Here is a 20,252-nt window from a genome sequence, read left to right as displayed (position 1 = left end):
CAGGTCCAGGTTTCACACTGACGGAGTAAAAATAAAATAAAGAAATTAGGAAATACTTTTTTCTGTATTTGTTTGATTCCTGTTGATAAAACATTGATGAGAATGACTTTATATTGTTAATAGAGGCTACAGAGGTTCACATTTTAACATTTCCGGGTGGTGGTGTGCCTCCAGATTTTTCCCCCCAAAAAAGTGTGCCTCGGCTCAAAAAAGGTTGAAAAACACTGGTCTACTCCACTGTGCCTGACTCAGCGTTACTCTCCTCTACTCCACTCACCCTCCATCGTTTTCCATGACAATACAGTACTATGTACTATACGGTGTGGGCGGACTCCTCCAAGCTTTTACCCGTCGTGCACAAGTAATCACCCCGATATGATGTGGAGCGAACATCAATGGATATCAGCTCAAATAGTAAATTACATAGTATATATTTTTACATGTTTATTAATAATATTACAAAATGTGTAGTCCTGAAATATCTAAATGTTTTGTTATGTCCAGCATTGCTCTGGACCATTAACTCTGATCTGCTGACCTCCAGCCGGTTACACGTTAATTAGTAACCCTCATATGACCTTTTTTCAGTAACCAGTAATCTAACGTGTTACTATTTCCAAACCAGTAATCAGATTAAAGTTATTTCCCAAAGTCACTGTCTTGTGACTAGTAGGAGTAACTAGTAATCAGTAATCGGATTCACAGAGCAGACCAGGACACATTTCTGGTCCGAGACAGAAAATCTGTCCTTTCCTGCTCTGTTTTCTGGTTGTTGATGTTTTTGTTTAACTGACAGAACACAGCAGAGACCAACAGGAACCAGACTCCTCACACTACATCTAATCAACATATCGACTCCAATGATTTCCTCTTCAAAAGCGAGAACTGTGAACAATTCCTTTACATGTGTGGAATCGATTGTCCGTTAAACTGATCAAGTTTGCGGACGACACCACCCTCATCGGGCTCATCTCTGACGGTGATGAGTCCACCTACAGGAGAGAGGTGGACCGGCTGGCGTCCTGGTGCAGCCACAACAACCTGGAGCTGAACGCCCAGAAGACAGTGGAGATGATCGTGGACTTCAGGAAAGACACAGCCCCTCCGTCCCCCCTCACCCTGACAGACTCCCCCACCCCCATCTCCATTGTGGACTCCTTCCGTTTCCTGGGTACCACCATCACCCAGGACCTCAAATGGGAGCCAACCATCAGCTCCCTCATCAAGAAGGCCCAGCAGAGGATGTTCTTCTTGCGGCAGCTGAGGAAACTTAAGCTGCCGACCAAGATGCTGGTGCAGTTCTACACGGCCATCATCGAGTCCATCCTCACCTCCTCCATCACAGTGTGGTACCCCGGAGCCACAGACCGGGACAAGTACCGACTGCAGCGCATTGTGCGTGCTGCTGAGAAGGTGATTGGCTGTCAGCTCCCATCTCTCCAAGTCCTGTTGATCTCCAGGACCCGGAGGCGTGTGGGTCGGATCACTGCTGACCCTTCTCACCCTGGACATGGACTATTCACCCCTCTCCCCTCAGGCAGGAGGCTGCGGTCTATCAAGACCCAGAGATCCCGCCACTTGAACAGTTTTTTCCCCACCGCCGTCAGACGCATGAACAATACAGAGACTTAATGACTCGGTACAGACTGTAACCTGCTCTATTGCACTAAGATCCACTGCACCACTTATCACTGTATCACTTTTTATCACTCCATCACCTTATGCACCGTAAGTAAATCCATCCTGTTGTTCCTGTTGTTCTATGTCCATTGTTGTCGTGTACCATTTTACCTTATTTTAGCTTATTTATTTTTATATTCCTTTTATTTTCCTAAAGCCTTATAGCTTAAAGTTTTTAGCTTTTTTTTTCTCAACCAAGTGTATATGTTTTATGTTTAATGTTGCACATCTCACCAAGAAAAATTCCTAGTTTGTGAACCTGTTTACAAGCAATGGCAATAAAAAGAATTCTGATTCTTCTGATTCTGATTCTGATTCAGTAATAGTTACATGACACCACAAAGAGCAATAAGTTATTTTAGTGGGCACAGTGTTGCCTCACATTGGTTCAATAAGGTGGAGAATCACACCGTGCTGCAGTTTTAAGAGAAGTCGCGGCTTCTTGTCGCTCCGGCCAGATGACTTTTAAAGTGCGGTCAGCTCCTGACTTCCTGTTTGCATCATCGGCTCGCAGCTGTTTCCTGAACCTCGGATGCAGAGTTTCACTTCCTGGCTTGGCAGGAGGCTGAGTGAGGACGAGCTGAGCTCTGCAGCCCGGACGGTGTGCCGCACGTTGTTCACCGGAGCTCATTTATCTAGCGTTTGTTTACAAGACAACGTTTTTTAGACTTTAGACTTTAGACTTTAGACTTTCTTTATGTTCATTGCAGTTCATCACACAGTGAGGAACTGGCAACGAAATGTCGTTGCTTGGCAACCGGTAAAAAAGGCAATAAAAAAACATATTTAAATATATTTAAAAAAAAGTAGTGCAAACAGTTAAAACAAGGTGCATATGAACGATAAATAAAAGAGCAGGATGAGAAATGGGAAAGATTAAAATTGAATAATTGCACAGTATGATGTTATAATGTTATTTGATGTTTAGAAGCCTGAAGGCCGGGAAAGAAGCTGTTCTTCAGTCTATTTGTTCTGCAGCGGATGCTGTAGCCGCTCTGAGATACACCGACATTTTAAAGTAGTTCTAACTTTTGGTTGGTACAGTTTGCTACTCCCCCTTAAATTCTATGTATGGTGTATCGCAAAATATGAGTTTTCAGCTTTGCTGCCGTTTCCGTGGAAATAGATATCGTTTTCAAAATGTTTGCTCTGAAACAAAAATGCAAAATTGACATTGAAAATGTCTTGTTGGCGAAGAAAATGAGGTACTTTGTGGTTAAGTTGCTCTTTTGTTGATTGTTGTTTTGTATAACAGTGCATTGTAATCCCTGTACCAGTTAAATATCAAGAGTACTTCTTTGCTCGCCCCTCCCCTCCGGCACCTGACATTATGCCCACCCCCCACTCCCCCCACTCAAAAAATGAACATTCTCCCTCAAAAGAGACATTGTACATGCCACTTTACTGTTTATATGTTTATAAGGTGTATAGATTTTAGATGTATAGATTTTTAAATCTTTATATTGTTTCTCTTAATACATTATTAAGCTTTGCACTGTGGGTCTGAGAGGACCGGAATTTCATCTGGGCTGTATGCCATGCATATCAGCACATTTGACAAATAAAGCTGACTTTGACTTTGACTTTGAAGTAGCAGAAGAAAAAAAAAGAAAAGTTGTTTCCGCCCGGTCTCGAACCGGGGACCTTTCGCGTGTTAGGCGAACGTGATAACCACTACACTACGGAAACCCGCACTGGACAACGCGGTCCAACAAGTCCACATTGTGCAACCGTTTCCGTAGTGTAGTGGTTATCACGTTCGCCTCACACGCGAAAGGTCCCCGGTTCGAAACCGGGCGGAAACAATAACCTTTTAATGACTATAGAATTATGACTTTATGAAGTCCTGCTCTTTTTCCTACACCTCTCTGGCAATTATTATTGAGATAAGTAGTGACGTCATTGAAGTACTAGATTACTCAGCATAATTACTATGATTACAAGTTACAATGACAAACTTTCTTTTTCATTTTGTTTGTTTATAGATTCACTTTAGCTTTTTTTCATGTTGTTTCACAGTTTCTAATCTTCCTGTTAGGTGTGACCGCAGTGGAGCATAGCAATTATTATTATTATCATTATTATTATTATTATTGTTATTATTATTATTATTATTATTATTAGTTTGTTAAACAGTAAACGATTAAACTGGTAAAAAAAAAACATAAAAGGAAACTGAAGACTGAAGTTTAGAAATATATTTAGTTTGTAAAAAGAGCATTTTGTGAGGTTACTGATTTAAATTAGATTTGATTATTATATTGATTTTATTTAATCGAAGAAATATTTTGTTTTTCTTCATTTTACATTTATGTGTCCAATAAGACTTATTGTTTTTTTTTTTTTATGTTGTTTTTATTCTAAAGAGACATTTAAATATAATTTTTAATTTCAGAGATTTTTGGTTAAAGGTTTATTTATTTATTTATTAATTTTTCAGAGACAATCAAAACAATGTTTCCTTCGTGGTGTCATGACTGCCAGTCCATATTCTCCTGGGAGTTGGTGCTTTTATTTTGACAGTCACTGTAACAACAATCTAACTTGGTCTCCATGTAATCCCATTGTTGATGTTTATAGCATATTGTCCTTGTGTTTGTGGTTCATTAGAAAACAACCAACAGCACCATCTCCTGGCCCAACATGCTCACTGCTTCGTTTTCAGCTCTTCTACTATTTCCGTGGAAACAGATATCGTTTTCAAAATGTTAGCGTCTAAGTGCCACACTCTTCTGAAACAAAAATGCTAAATTGATGGATTTGCAGGTGAAACGTTTCCATTGAGGCATTGAACTGTTTGAGTGAGTCTCAGAAGTTTAGATGACCTGAGGTGGTGTGAATGTGCCACGGGGCCCAGGCTGTGGCTCTTCACACTCCGTTGTGTTCTGGAACTAAATTCAATGTGGTCACTGGAGTCACATGGGGTCACATGGTAGTCAAAGGAGGTCACTTCTGCTCAGCCGTGACCCTCTGAACATGGGTTCTTGGATTTCTTTGGTACAGAGGAAAGAACAATGTTGTCATTTGAGGGGCGACTGTGTCGCAAGAGCTTTTCCACTTCCACATAGACTCTTTCACCTCTCTCTCTCAAACCATCGGACCTTTCTGTCCAAAATGTGGATATTTCATGTCTTCAAAAGGAGTGCAACTGTTTGTTTGTTTTTTGAGATGTGAATAAACACTCTGGACCTGAGGACATAGATCATCTGTGTTTGTTCAGTAGTTGTTTATTTGGTCTGGAGATTATTGCACTGTGACCTGGCAATCAAGGGATCATTTAAAACAATACATCACTTTTTTTTTTGGCCAATTTTAAGGAAATGTGGCATTTCCTATTGTTCTTCTCCTATTTTCTTACACATCCATCGCCCGCTTATTGTTTATTGCTTTGACCGACACTGAAACATCTCAGGTGGACAACATACGTATTGGTATTGAAACTTTGAATTTCAGTGACAATTTCACAGTGTAGTCTTTTCTTTTTCTTTTTTTTTATTCTGAAAGATGCCTTAATTAGACATTTTTGAACATGTATTCATTGTCATCCAAACATGGTCAGGCTTTAATGATATTTAAGGACATTGAAAATGTCCTGTTGGGGAATAAAACAAGCTGCTTTGCTGTTAAGTTATTATTTGATGTTTGTTGTTTTGTATAACAGTAGACTGTAATCCTTGTCGCAGTTAAATATCAATTAGCTGAAAATTCTGTCTGAAATGACAACAATCCCTTTTTTAAATATTGCTCGATTGACACATAAATTTCATCAGAAATTTAGAAGGAAAAAACAAAAGTTGTTTCCGCCCGGTCTCGAACCGGGGACCTTTCGCGTGTTAGGCGAACGTGATAACCACTACACTACGGAAACCCGCACTGGTTGGTGTCATCCAATATTCAGAGTAATTGAATACAGCTATATTTTCTGTCCTGCATAACAAGTGTTATAACAGGTAACACTGTCTGCTTCGCATAGGTCCACTGTCTCCAGCGGTTTCCGTAGTGTAGTGGTTATCACGTTCGCCTCACACGCGAAAGGTCCCCGGTTCGAAACCGGGCGGAAACAACGTTATTTTAATTACCAATTTACTACAGAATAATGTAAAAGTTCTAATCGGTTTCCTTCACCTCTCTACTAATTGTTATATCGAGAAACGAGTGACTTCGTTAAAGTACTAGCTAACTTAGGACATGATTACTTTTGACTAGGTTTACAAGTGACAAGGTAAAACTTTGTTTTGCTTTTTATCCCCCCACGTTTTTTATGAGGTTCCTGAACTAAATTATTAGATTATCATTTTGGTTTTATTTAATTGGCGGTGCCTCAAACAATCTTTATAAAAACTGTAAATGGAATCAATATTTCTCTCAATATGTTTCGAGCAACATAAGGAAAAAAGACTCCAGAACAGTATTTCAGAGGCTGAGCAACAGAATCTGCACACTTCTGATGAAACACAGCAAGAAACTGGGATCGGTTTGGCTGAATAAGCATATTTATATCACTTTTCCCAACAATGTTAAAAAAAGGCTTGACATGAAGAAAACAGTTATTAAAACAACAATGACAAAAAAGGAAAAAAAAAAAAACAACCTAAAACAAAGAATACAAATCTGAATGTCACATAATCTTAATTATTAAAATAAAAATAAAGGTCATAAGATGAGATTTAGACTTCAGAGCTTGATGGAACGAGGAACTCCAAGTGTTGGGACTTTAATCATGAGCAATGACAATCACATACAATTGCAGCAAGAAACAAGAAGCAAATTATGCCTCGTGTCTATAGATCTCTGTCTCGGTTTACTAATTTAATAAGATAAACTTAAGAAATTGAAATATACTAGAGTTTCACCTACATATAAAATGAAAAAGGCAGAGGATCTCATACGAAGCCTTGTGGTACACCACGAGCTACACAAGCTGAACAATAGACGTGGAAGAAGGAATTAGTTAAAAAAAAATAAAAGAATGTTATGGTTATTTTCAAGCTGTAGCTGTGATTTACAAACATGACTGACTCCATTGGATTAAGTGTCTTCATGGTGATCATTAGGGAGTTTGGAGCTGATCAAAATGTCAGTGGTGACATATTTCTTCTGTCTGGCGTCACGGTGACCAACGTAGATGGTAAAGTCAGTTTAAAGAGCAGGATTCACACCGAGCTGTCGTCCTCTTCCTCCTCCACTGACTGGACGCTGCTCATGTCCGTCTCTGATCGGGGAGTGGACCTCCAGACTCCTGCACAACACAAACATGGAGTCGGATCCAAACTGAGAAGAACTTGCTGATTACAAACACACAGAATTAATGCTTGTTTGGATTTGTTATAAAAGGAGCTGGTGCGGTCTGGATGAAGTCTTTGAGAAACATACTGAAATGTTAAGTGCGTGAAAGCAGCTGCTGTCTGATTGTAAATGTCAATCATTCTGAAATGTTCCCGTCAATGGATATTAGACTGAACGGCTCCTTTAACATGACAAAGACCGACTACAAACAGAAATGTTTTTGCGACTTTTAGATGGCAACATTTTGAAAATGACCACGAGACACATGGGAACGCTGAAAATGCTGTCGTTTACACATGAGGCCACCAGGAGGCTATGTGTTTTCACCATATAATTATCCACAGGTGCAGCCAGAGGCATTCAATTAAAATGTTTTTCTTCTCCGTACAGATCCACTCAGTTTCTGTATGTAAGAAATCCCCATATGCAGATGATGGTGTAGTACCGGTACCCCTCAGTTAAAGAAAGTGTAGAACCAGGTTACACTGAAGTGGGCGGGGTTAGAGTAAATCAAATGAAGCTGCTGACGCAGGAGGTCAATGTCCTCAGCAGCAGTCAGAGACGTCCTGATGTCCTTTAGTGTCTCTGCTGTGAGTTTTATAAGCGACCTGACACCAGAGGGACTGCAGGTTCTGATAGACATGTAGACCTGATATTAGCCTTTTGACTACTTCTACACTTGGTTGTGGCTTTAGACCTGCTTTTCAAGCTTATTTTAGACCCGGTTCAGGCAGAGATGTGATTTCGACGTAGTTCTGGACTCGTTCTAAGGTGGTTGTAGATTATTTCCAGCTGTTGCATCTGACACGGACTCAGACCGGCCCATAGACGAGGTTATAGATCAAACTGACTGTATGCAGCAGTGAGCAGCAGAGCCGGGACGAAGACGATGAAGGACAGTCGGACCGTGTTTCCAACGAACATCTGAAGAGGATTTTCAATCTGCTGCTTCTGGATGGACGACTGCACACAAGCAAACACACATACTTCACATCTAATAAGCTGAGATGACCAGGTGCAACTGAAACCCCCCAAAAATAAATAAAAACTGTTACCAGGACCGGAGCCACCATCGGCTCCGTGGTGTCCTCTCCAGTGACTGGACGGTCCTCTGGCTCCGTGACCAGTCCTGACAACAAATCATCAATTGTTGACGGCGTGAAGAAGGAGTTTGTAATGAGTAGGTTGAGCAGAGTGTGTCTACCCGACTGCTCCTGAGCAGCTGTGGTCTGTGGTGCGTTCAGGAACCCCTCGTCCGTCTCGTCTGAGACCTGTGAAGCTTCCGCTGCTGGGGGGCCGGGGGGGGCTGCAGGACGAGAACAAGCAACCGGTCGGATTGGAAGTGGTGAAGGCCAGCGCAGAGAGCCTGCAGAGTGGACGTACGGTGGAGGACGATGAGGTGGACGGACGACGTCTCGTCGTTGAAGAGTCCGGGAAGCTGAACTCTGCAGTGGTAGAAACCAGAGTCTGACGGCCGCAAGTCCGAGATGGACAGGGAGGAGGAGGAGGAGGAGGTGGAGGAGGAGGAGGAGGAGGACACCGAGAACCTGGAGACCAGAAACACAATCTGATCTGGTCTGATCTGGTCTGATCTGGTCTATTAGGGTGAGGTGTACCTATATGACTCCCTGTATGCGACTCTGTTCCCGGCGCTGTAGACCACAGTGTTGTGGCAGCTGAACAGCGAGGGCTCCCCCCTCCCCCAGCACACCTCCAGCCCTCGCCGCTCCACTGCTTCCGAACGACACGGCAGCATCGCCGTCTGCCCGGCGACCCCGACCACCGTCTCCGTGGTGACGGCTGACCCACGGCCCAGCACTGAGACGAACATAAAGCATGTTGAAGAACATCTCTGGTTCTACAAGTTCAGGTGTGTGGAGGCTGCAGTTCTTCTAACGGCCACCAGGTGCTGCTAGTGCGTCACACTGTGATTACAGAGGCTGCAGAGGGACATGAGATCCAGGAACTCAGACTCCAGCTCATTATTGATGCCTGAAAACTAGAGGAACATTAAATGAACTGCCTGAATTATTTCAAACAGTCAAATGTAGCACTCATCCATTTCAGCAGCTGACATTTGCATGTTAGTCACTAGCTATACATTCTTAGTTAAAAGAAATATATATATGTATAAGTGTGTTTATAAATAAACACAAAATACATTTCAAAGTTGTGAGCATAACAGGGCTTGTCAACTTACTGCTAATTGGAAGAACATGGATTCCAAATATTTCATTTGAAATGCTGTCCACTTACGAAACTTTTAATCACTTGATGAAGAATGGTCATTTTTTTTTAACCATTTTAGTATCTTATCTAAATATGCATTACGTTGTAAATTCTATTCAAGAATTATGAGCCTAGCAGTGCTATTTACCTCGCTAGGAGTGTGAGCACAACGGCTAAAAATGTACGTTTTCTGGACAGATTCAGAATCACATTTGGTTTCTTTTACCCGCAGGGTATGTTGACAAGATACTGAGCTGTCTGTGCACCTTTAGCTTCAGACTCGTGGTTGTTTGCCTTGAAACTTTAATGGTTGGTGGAAAAATGCAGACTCTGAAGCCTGCGATAGCTGTTATTATCGAGACGCGAGTTCTTCATTCTTCACTTCAAAATGCTGGCGTCAGGCAAAGACAGTTACCAACTCATCTACAGATGAAAAAACTTGCCAAAGAACAGCAGATGCTACCGTAAAATTGCGAGCTGCGAAGCGAACACTGCAAAATGTTAGCCTACGACATAGCTGATGGTCCACACTAGACAAAATGATCTCCCCACCCCTCCGTCGTTCTTAAAAAGTTTTCCGTCCACACGGGAAACATCTGCTTCCACGCGACGCCATGAAAACTACTCAAAATGATGCAGTGCATATGCCAGGCCTGTAGGTGGTGCTGCAACGCTGCTACAGAAATAAACCCAAAACAGAGAAGAAGTGTCAAATCTAACATCTGGCCTGGATTTAAGCAACTGGCATCAGCAGCTTCTGGGTTTGATGGTGTTTACTCCCAAAATGCATTTTGTTTTACATTCAAAACTTTCATCAATGACTTCAAATGACTTTGTCTTCCAGGATAATAACTAAACTTGTCCAAATAACAGTCGTATTTACCTGGCTAGTAATGCTATAGTAGATAGGCTACACATTGATGTTTTTTTATGCTCAAATGCTAATTTGAGAAATGGAGCTCTGGAGATCTTTCTTTTCCCACATTTGTTGTTTTGAGCCATTAAAACTGTGAAGCTTTATCTTCAGACTTATAGCTGTTGGTGGATGCTAAACATGAGCATTTTGAGGCTAACCAAGAATTAGCTACCAAAGTCAACCACAATTTGTTTCACCCTTACCCTATTGGGTAAAATTGTTTCCGAGCAATAAGTCACCAATTGCATGAATAAGCCCCGCCCCTGTAAATCAGGTGAAATCTGCTCGGCCCGTCACTGCAGGAGTTCATCCACCCGCCTCGCGTTCGTGATGAACGATGTTTATACATGTAATCCATCTCAACACGTGTCCATTCTTGAATTCAGTCCATATGTGGCGAACAATAAAAACCTCGCGGCTCCATTGGTCCCGGCCATGAAAAGCTCCCGTTGGCCTCACGCCGCGTGAACCCACCGTGAGACTGACCTGACAGGACGCAGACGCAGGTGAAGGTGTGAGGCGGCAGCAGCGGCATGGCGGGCGAGTCTAATGACGGACGGAAAGCCAGCCAGACGTCGACTCACCGCCCTGACTTCCCCTTTCTGATATTTTTAGCGTCGGACTGCATGCTGCTGCTGTGGAAAGAAGGAAAAGCAGCAAAACAAAGAGTCAGAGAACCCGACACTCCGAGGCTCAAGGGTTTTGTGAGGCGCAATTCAAAGAAAAGATACAAATCTGCAATATAAGAAACAACAACCACAAATATTCTGTAAAAAAAAATCTACAATAATCTGGTAAAACTGCAATAAAACACCAGACAGTGGTCAAACCCGTTAAAGAGGTTTTCACTGTTTACAGACAATGGTTTTCCAAAATCTTGGCTATGTGTTTTGTTTTTTTCTTTTTTTCTCTTGGATGGTTTTAGACCAAAAAGATGTTCTTTACAAAAGATACTACACAGACAATGTTGTGAACCAGTGCACACAGACAATGTTGTGAACCAGTGCACACAGACAATGTGATTCCAATTGTTTCCAATCGTGCTCCCAGACGAGGGTCTTCAGGAGGTGTTACCTTATTTTCCACAAGCGCTGGCTGACGATGGGTCTCAGAAGTCCTCACCATCTGTCCTTTCAATGTGCCGACAGTGTTTTTAAGAATTGTTCACATGCAGTGGTTTTCAAAGTTCTCACACAGGACGGCTTTAGAAAGTGTTTGTAGACATTATATTTAAAAAGAAATGGCCATAAACAGCCTGTGATAAGTGTACACAGACAATGGATTTGAGAGCTGCTTCCAGAGGTGCTCACAGACTTTAGTTCCCATAACTGTTCACTGGCAATCAGACAGTGGTTGTCTCCACCAACTCTTTGTCTTTATTAGAGTAAAAGTTTTCGCAGTTTTTGTTTTGTTTTTGCAAAGCTATTTTTCAAAGCGTGTATAGACAATGATATAATAGTCTAAGCAAGCAGTGGATTTCCATGTAAACTCAAAGGTTTATGAAGTATCCACAGACAGTGGTTTTAAGATTAGTTCACAGACCATAGTCTGTTAAAAGATTTCCACACATGATGATTTCATCAAAGTGCTCACAGACAATGGTTTGACTCAGTGTTGATTGAATCTCGGTTTTAGGAAGTCTTTAAGATCTACTGTTGTGAGAAATGAGAGCAGAGGATAGTTCCTTCAAAGCGCTCACAGACAATGGTTTTCAGAGGTGTTCACAGACAGTGGCAATTGGAGTATTGTTCACAGACAATGGTGTTTTTTTTTGTTTATTGGTTTTTTTACAGTGGATCAGCATGTTGGTATGAAACACAGATGAGTAAATGTGAAGTGTTGATCCTTCAGTGTGGTTGGACCCTCGCTGGGTTTCTAACCTGCGTTTCCACCAGACGTTCATTAAAGTGGTCCGTTGAGCTCAACCACATGACGGACGGTTCGATTCCCCCCCCCCCCCCCCCCCCCTTGCCCTGCGCATCAGATCAGCTCTCGTCTCTGATAAAGTGGAAACATTCAGAGGTGGAAGGTCAGTTATTTCTGGCCGCTCGTCTCTCCGACATGATTTTACCCAACATTCCTCTTTAATCACATTCCTGCTGCTGGAAATATAAACACTTCATGTATTTATATATTTGTACAACATATTAAATTGTAACATCATCATCGGCAGCAGGAGAAGCTCCCATGATGCATCTGTCTGTAGTTTGTTCTTCAGAGGGTCTGACAGGAAACACAGTGGCGTCCCATGAGTGTTTTTCCTGCTGCAGATGTGTGGATCGCCGCTTTATGGGGACGAACAAATCTCCTCTGATGTTATCATCCTCCGAACGTGAGCTTTGACCTTCGCTTTTCATTTCACCTTCAGTATGGGGTCCTGACATACGGAGAGCTGCTCGCCACATGAGCATCAAACCTGCGGCCTGGACACCTTCACTAATGAATTAATTGAATAAAACATGAAACGAGTGTGAACACAGACACAATTAGAATGTCAATACTCTCGTCCTCCTTCGCCTCGTCCCGGTTCTCCTCTTCTTCATGTCCTGGCCTCTCCAGCTCACATTAGCATCCCGCCAAATGGCGGTGAGGCTTCACTGATGCTAATGACATTACTCCTCTGCATGATCTCATTAACATATCGAAGGGTCTGCTTGTTAGCGTTGAGTGTTTCCATTTGAATGAGGAGCCAGCAGCTCTGACTAAACGCTGCACTTAGCAGCCCACACAGATCTCATGTGCAGAAACCAACACTGGGCTGTTTTACTCAGGATTGTATTTCTGGATGTCAATGATGCTCGTTGGTTGATTTGGTCAAACAAAGTTTTTGTTGTTTGTTGGAATTGTGCTTTTTGTTTGTGTCACATGAGATCTCAGCTGTTCCACTGGGCAGCCGCTTTAATTCTTAGGTCTATTACATTTTGCATTTATCAATAGATGCTACAATTTCATAATAAAATAAATAAATCATAATAAAATAAATACCTCAAATGCTATAAAATACCTCATGTGTACAAGTTACAGTTTACCAACATTTTCTGAATGTCACAATTTCATCCAAAGATGATTCAATTTCCAGATGTTCTCTGAACGCCTCGCAGTTACCATGGATACTGCAATTCATCTGCTTTTCCCAAACATCCAATCCAATCCAATCCATTTTATTTATATAGCACATTTTAAAAACGAAGCGTTTACAAAGTGCTTCACATACTGCACATAAAACTAAAAAGTCCAACACTAAATAAGTATAAAACCATAAAATAAAAATAAAAATAGATCAAAAACTACAAACACATTAAAAAACTACAAATAAGAATAAAACAATTCAAAAGAATAAATAGAAATATAAAGACGCTTAAAAAGCAATAAAATAAATAAAAGACACACGACTCACCCGGCGTTAAAAGCCTGAGAATAAAATTGGGTTTTAAGATGTGATTTAAAACAGTCCACAGTGGGGGGGCTGTTGGGACGTGGAGGGGCAGAGCGTTCCACAGCTTAGGGCCGACAACGGAGAACGCTCTGCCCCCTCTGGTTCTACACTTGGTCTTTGGAACCACGAGCTGGAGCCCTCAGACCTCAGAGCGCGGGGGGGTTGGTAAATCTTGATGAGATGTGTAATGTTCTGAGGGGCCAGTCGATTCAAAGCTTTAAAAACAAACGACAACATTTTAAAATCAATTCTAAAATGAACAGGGAGCCAGTGCAAAGATGCAAGGATAGGGGTGATGTGTTCTCGTTTTTTGGTCCCTGTTGAAAGTCGTGCCGCAGCGTTCTGGACAAACTGCAAGCGGGAAAGTGCTTTGTGGCTAACGCCAGAATAAAGTGCTTTGTGGCTAACGCCAGAATAAAGTGCTTTGTGGCTAACGCCAGAATAAAGTGCGTTGCAGTAGTCCAGACGAGAAGAAATAAAAGCATGCACGACTTGCTCAAACAGATTAAAAGATAAAACCGGCTTAACTTTGGATAAAAGTCGAAGATGATAAAAGCCCGATTTTAAAACGCCATTGATCTGTTTATCAAATCTAAAAACATCAGCAACGTGAAGTCAGATGCTTTATTATCAAATAATATCATACTATTAACATATGTTCCTTAAATGCCACACATGTTTGAGAATGTTTGACAAATCCACATTCTTTCTCTGAATGTCTCACATGTAAGTAATACAATTTGCTCAGATCAGCAATATTTCATAAAATGCTTCATGTGAGTTGGTTCTCTCAGTGGTAATATTACAATTTAGCAGCGACCCCAATACAAGAGGCAACTTTTCAGTTTGCTCCATTTTCGAACTGGTTGTCTTCATTTTAACGAGCTTGGAAACACTGACTGATGTTTGATTCAGTATATTCACATATATCCTGTAAAAACACATCAAACTTAAGAGGGCGGGGCTTAGATACTTAAATATTTCTATTGGCTGAAGAATCAGGACACTTGTAAAGTGCCTAATGATGCCATCAGACATCAATAATCATTTAACAGGAAGGAATTTGATGTCAAGTATGGAAATATCAGGTCAAGAGACAAATGAATAATTATCCCACTGACATACTTTGAATATAAGTGTTTAAAATGTGATGAACTAAACTCAACAACTGATGTAAACTAAAGACATCTGTTTGAAAACCTACATTGAAAAAAAAAAAAGGAAAATCAAAATCAAAGTTAGCGAGTGTCTCTATGTTTTCTGTAGGACTTGCACCCCCTGCTGGTCGTTTCCAGCAGCAGCAACAGCATGAATGAAAACATGGGTACGCTCGTTGTTTCCTCCTGTGAGTCAGTCACACAAAAATATGGCCACGACGGGAGAGACCTTGTGTAACCCTCATGCAGGTCGTCACGGCAACAGCCAATAAGATGACATCAGCTTGCGGCGGACTGGAGGTCGACCTCGCTTCCATCCAACTGCGTCATGCTGACGAGACTGACCTCCATCTATCTATCCATCTCCACCTCCTTCCTTCCTCGTCTGTCTCCACCTGCACTCCGGGACCCCCCGCCCTCCGGGAACCCCCACCCTGCAGACAGCGTGTGGTTGTTGTTGTTGACGTGTCAGCAGCTACATGATGTTCATAATCACTAATGAGCATCTTAGTATTCAGGCAGCTTTAACCTGTTTGGCCTCATAACACACACACACACACACACACACACACATACACACACACACACACACACACACACACACACACACACACACACACACACAGATGTACCAGGGGTGATATCCTGAAGCTCCTCACTAATAGTTGCATCGATTGCAGGCGTCTCGGCGTGTCTGCACTGAGTAATTGATTATGTAACCTTCATGATGATGAGGATGATGAGGAAGAGGCTGAAGTCATGTTGGCTGTAAGTTCATGATCCCCCCCCCCTCCCCGCTCCACCAGGTTGATGATCCCACAGCCACTGAATCGCTTTACTCGTGTGGCTGCATCCTGGAAACACACAACCACTCGACACAAAGCCGAATAGAGATAAAGGTTCTATATGATGGATGCTAATTTTGAAATATGCCCTCAAGACGCTGCATTTATAAATATTCCCGAGGTGCCTTCCACACAACAGTACCAATGTTTTCTGACTGTCTCACATACACCGATAGACGGTTCGGTTTCCAGATGCTTGGTGTGTATCGGTTGATGCCAAGGTTAAATCAAGTTCTCTGAACACTTCATGTCTGTTATTAAGAGCAACAGTTTACAGATGTTTGATTGACACGTTTACATGTACCTGGGTTTTACATAAACAAACATTTCCCCCTCTAACTTCAGAAAAAAATTCTTCATTTACTCAGAGCCACATGTACACTTGGTTCAGAGCTGCTATGCGCAGCCAAACCTGTAGGGGGCAGTGTAACGAGACGCATGAAGCCATGGTAGCCAATTACAATACTGGAAAGAAACACCACGTCATGAATTATGATGTAAAAATCTGCCTACCCCCCTTTTAGATGCAACCGGAGTCACAGAGTTTATCCAGATCTCCACTGTGGCTGGAGTTTTCAGGAGTCATTGTTTCTGGTGAGTCGTAGCTGCGATGGTGTAAACGCTCGGCCCAGTTGTAGAGAACTATTACCGTTTTCTGAAATACCCAGGTTCGTGTAAACATGGCCGAAAACCTCACTTACGCCCGTCAATTTAGAAATGTTTTTTTTATATAACGATACATATTAAATATTATGAGCTGAATTGTAAAAAAAAACAACCTCAAATTTGTTTTTTTTTGTAATTCCAACAATGTTTTACTTTACTAAGTGTTCAAATGTTTTCAACTCAATCATTACTCCCGCCATGATTTTTGTTTTCCCCGTGTTCTCCCATGTCTCCGTGTGCGTGCTTGCATGTGTGTGTGTGTGTGTGGGTGTGTGTGTGTGTGTGTGTGTGTGTGTTGTGGGCGGAGTCTGCATGACCAGCTGTCACTTGACGTCCGTCTTCCTCAGACCTCCAGTATAAAGTGTCCGGCTCTTCCTCCAGTCCTCACCCGATCAGCAGGTTCACCTCGTTTTATTCTCTTGTGTCTCAGGGTTTGTTGTCACGGCAACGATTTCAGGGGGACAATGCAAAACCTTGTTTATGTTTTGGGTGTCCGTTTACACTGGCAGCAGCGTTCGGAGCCAGTGAAAACGTAACTTTCAGAAAACGCTCCGACTCAGTGGGTGGTATATATAAATATATATATAAATGGGTGAAAACAAGTGGATGCTCGGGGCCGTCTCCTTGTTGCCACTGTGCATGAACATCCGTATAAAAGTAGGCGGACTTTAACAAACATGGTGGCCTCCAGGATGACCTCCAGTCCATATTCTGCTGGACTTGGTGGTATTATGATTATTGACAACTCTCCAATTTGTAATACGTTCAGCCGAATGTCCGCGTACTCCCATCGCTAGAGTTCAGAACCTATTGTTCTATGCACGCAAGTGTGTGCGAGTGGTTTCATTATGAAAACAACCGACAGCGCCAACTCGTGGCCTGGCAGGCGAACGACATCGTTTTCAGAAAGTTGCTGTGTAAACGTGAAACTTTTCTAAAACCAAAACCTTTTAAAATAAAAAATGCATTTTCACTTGAAATATTGTAAAAAAAAATAACAACCAAAAAACCAAATAATACAAATACACTTTTTAGGCAGCTTTGTCATAAGTTGTGAGTTTGTGAAAAATAAATCAGGAATACATTGTAATGGCGGCTGTAGGATGGCGGTGGCGCTATCAGGTACGACAGCAACAAGGACTTATAGGATGCCATTTCTCAGGACTTTCTTCTGAGCTAATTAGATGTACAGCCTTTGTGCTCCTGTTATTATTTGTTGACCCTGTTCTGTTTACGACCCTGGTTATGTTCTAATTGCTACAAGGTCAGGGTTGAGACGGGCGTGGCAGCTGATGACACTCCTCTACGTTGTGTGAAATGACGACACGCCTTTCTTTAAAAGCGACGACATACAGATGTTAAAAAAATAAATAAAAAATGCCTCCCATGCATATTTTGATGCTGCATTTCCTTAATGGTTAATGCTTCATCGAAGGACGTTACCTGAATGTCTCGCATGGAACTGGACAGGCTATGATTTAGCGACGTTCCCTAAACACCACAGATTTGGAGATTTACGTGAAGCCTTCTGGCGCATTAAACAGGAATGTGTAATCAGGAGTGAACGAAGCTGAAACAGGCATCCGTGATGCTTTAATGTGACTGCGTCCTGCGGCGGAGACGGAGAGCGCCGATAAGTTGAGTGCTGTGCTTTGAAGTGGCCGTTCATACGTTCACCGCTCCGAGTGTTTACGAGACGGAACAGCAGATCAAATCCCCGAAACCTTTTAAAAGACGAGACGAGTACAAACGGAGGATTAAAGAGCGGCTGCCTCGCGTCCTGGCTTGGTTTTTTTATTTTTTTTTATTTTAAAGAGTTGGAGTTGGAGTGGAACCGCTCAAGGGCCTGGATGTGTTGAAGTGCCGTCTGAATAACTCATACCGAGTGGCTTTCAATCAGCCTCCACATTTCTTACAGTGCAACTCGTCCATCAAGCCTATGGAAGCGAATATGGCTAAAAAAAAAATCAATTTGATGACGGCGGGAAACAAAAACAGGTTCATGGCGACCTCTTGTGGTTGTGGGCGTTGTGACAGCCTCAATGTGGGGAGGCAAACGACAAAGTGGAAGAAAGCTTGTAAACAGGGGAGTGAAGATGTGAATTTTTACTGCTACTAAAGTACATTAATGACATTAAAAATGATCTAAGTTGTTTGGGGTCAAGAAACTAAAAATTAAAGGACCCAATAAGTTGGGTTTCAGTGATGGTTTTCATAAAAGTTGTTTTCCTAATACAATGAACATAGTGTACACTCGTTTTAAACTAAATTATACTGCTCTTAATCTCTCCTTTGACGTGATATTTGTTTGAATTTGGAGCGTTTTAAAGTTTTGAAGTCTTTTTTTGATGCTGATTTCAAGTCGATTTCAGTCTGTTCTAGCACTGATGTTTGCATGTGTACAGCTTAGTTCTAAAGCACACTTAAACTGGTTTGAGATCAGTTTTGAGTCAATGTGAATTAGTGTGACCAAGAAGTGACAGGGAGCACATTCACGTTGAGACAGTTTCCAACCTCTGTCTTTTTGGTCACGAAGCTTTTTATGGCGCCGATTCATTTCCTCCTCTTGGTGAAAGGTGAACCTGGAACAGGCAAAGTTTTAGTATTTATGGAGATTCGGTTCAGAGAAATCTCCTTCCACAGATTGTGTCTACTATTGTGAAAACTCTGTAACTTTTTGTAGAATACTAGTCATTACAACTTTACTCTTATGGATTGATGTTCATGGGAATGTGTTTTCTCACATACGGACTCCCTTCCAGGCAGTTTCTTCTCTGGGATGTAGACAGTGAGAGGACTTCCACTATTGACTTACAGACACTTTGACGGCCAGTCTGTCCTCGAACTGGAGGGACGGCGTTCAGTCTACACGCTTCACTTAATCTAATTACGTCTGCCGAGACTCTCAGACTTCACTTATGTAACACAGAAGCCTTTTCAATCAGCTGGAGATATTTCCTGTCGGCTCCAGTAGCTTCGAGGGTTTGACTCGCAGCAGATCCACCCAATTACTGCTGCTCAAACACGACATCAAAGGTCACAGCCAGTGTCCCTGTGACCCCACAAACTACCCCATGCTTCAGCGCAGCCACAAGTTCACACTCAACAGGTGAAAGATAACAGGAATCTTGTTGAGGCAACCAGGAGAGTCACAAAGCTGCCAGCAAACTCACCAAGAGTCACCAAGAAAAGACAAGCTATAAGGAGCCAATAGGAAGTATATGAGCTGCAGATTATCGCCTAAAGGGAACAATAACTAAAAACCAGCCACCACCACAAGCAACAAGAGGCACCAAGAAATAACGAGACAGCCAACACGACTAAGAGTCATAAGGAGAGATAAAAAGACAACAACATCTTCAAGAAGCATCTGAACCAAGAAATGTTCCCAAAGGTCACCAAGAACCAACCCAGACCTCCAGCCAGCAGGACCAGATACTGAGAAACATCAAGAAGCAATACGTGCTCCCGCCAGGAGTCACCAGACATCAAGTCTCCCAGTCACTCGCCAACAACTACCAAAGTTCTGTAAGCCTCGGCCACAGACAATTCAGAACAGTCACCAGACGGCAACAAGAGCCAAACAATAAAAGATGTTATTTTTTTCACTAACTCAGCAATAATGGGCTTGAATCGCCTTGTTTTTTTTATTCCAGGTTCACATGAGACGGTCGGACCTGCTACTGGATACTATCATGATGCCAACAGACTGCAGGTTTGGGGTTAAAACTGAACAGCCAACATGATTTTTCATTCTTGGGTGAACCAGCGCTGAATCACATCGCCACCTTGTAAGATCAATAATACCAGACCTGTCTCTGTCAGGGTGCATGTCACCATGTTAGATTACAGTCACACTGCTTCAAGTCAATCGATTGCCAACATATAAACTGACCAAGAGTCACTGAGAATAAACAAGAATAGAGCAAAGTCAACAAGAGTCACCAAATCCACCAAGTTTGAAAACAGCCATCAAGAATGAAAACGAAACAAGGAGCCATCAAGAGTTATTGAGAATAAGCAACAGTCACCAAGAG

This window comes from Blennius ocellaris (genome assembly GCF_963422515.1).
Source record: "Blennius ocellaris genome assembly, chromosome: 14".
NCBI lineage: Eukaryota > Metazoa > Chordata > Actinopteri > Blenniiformes > Blenniidae > Blennius > Blennius ocellaris.
Note: the sequence above shows the minus strand (reverse complement) of the source record.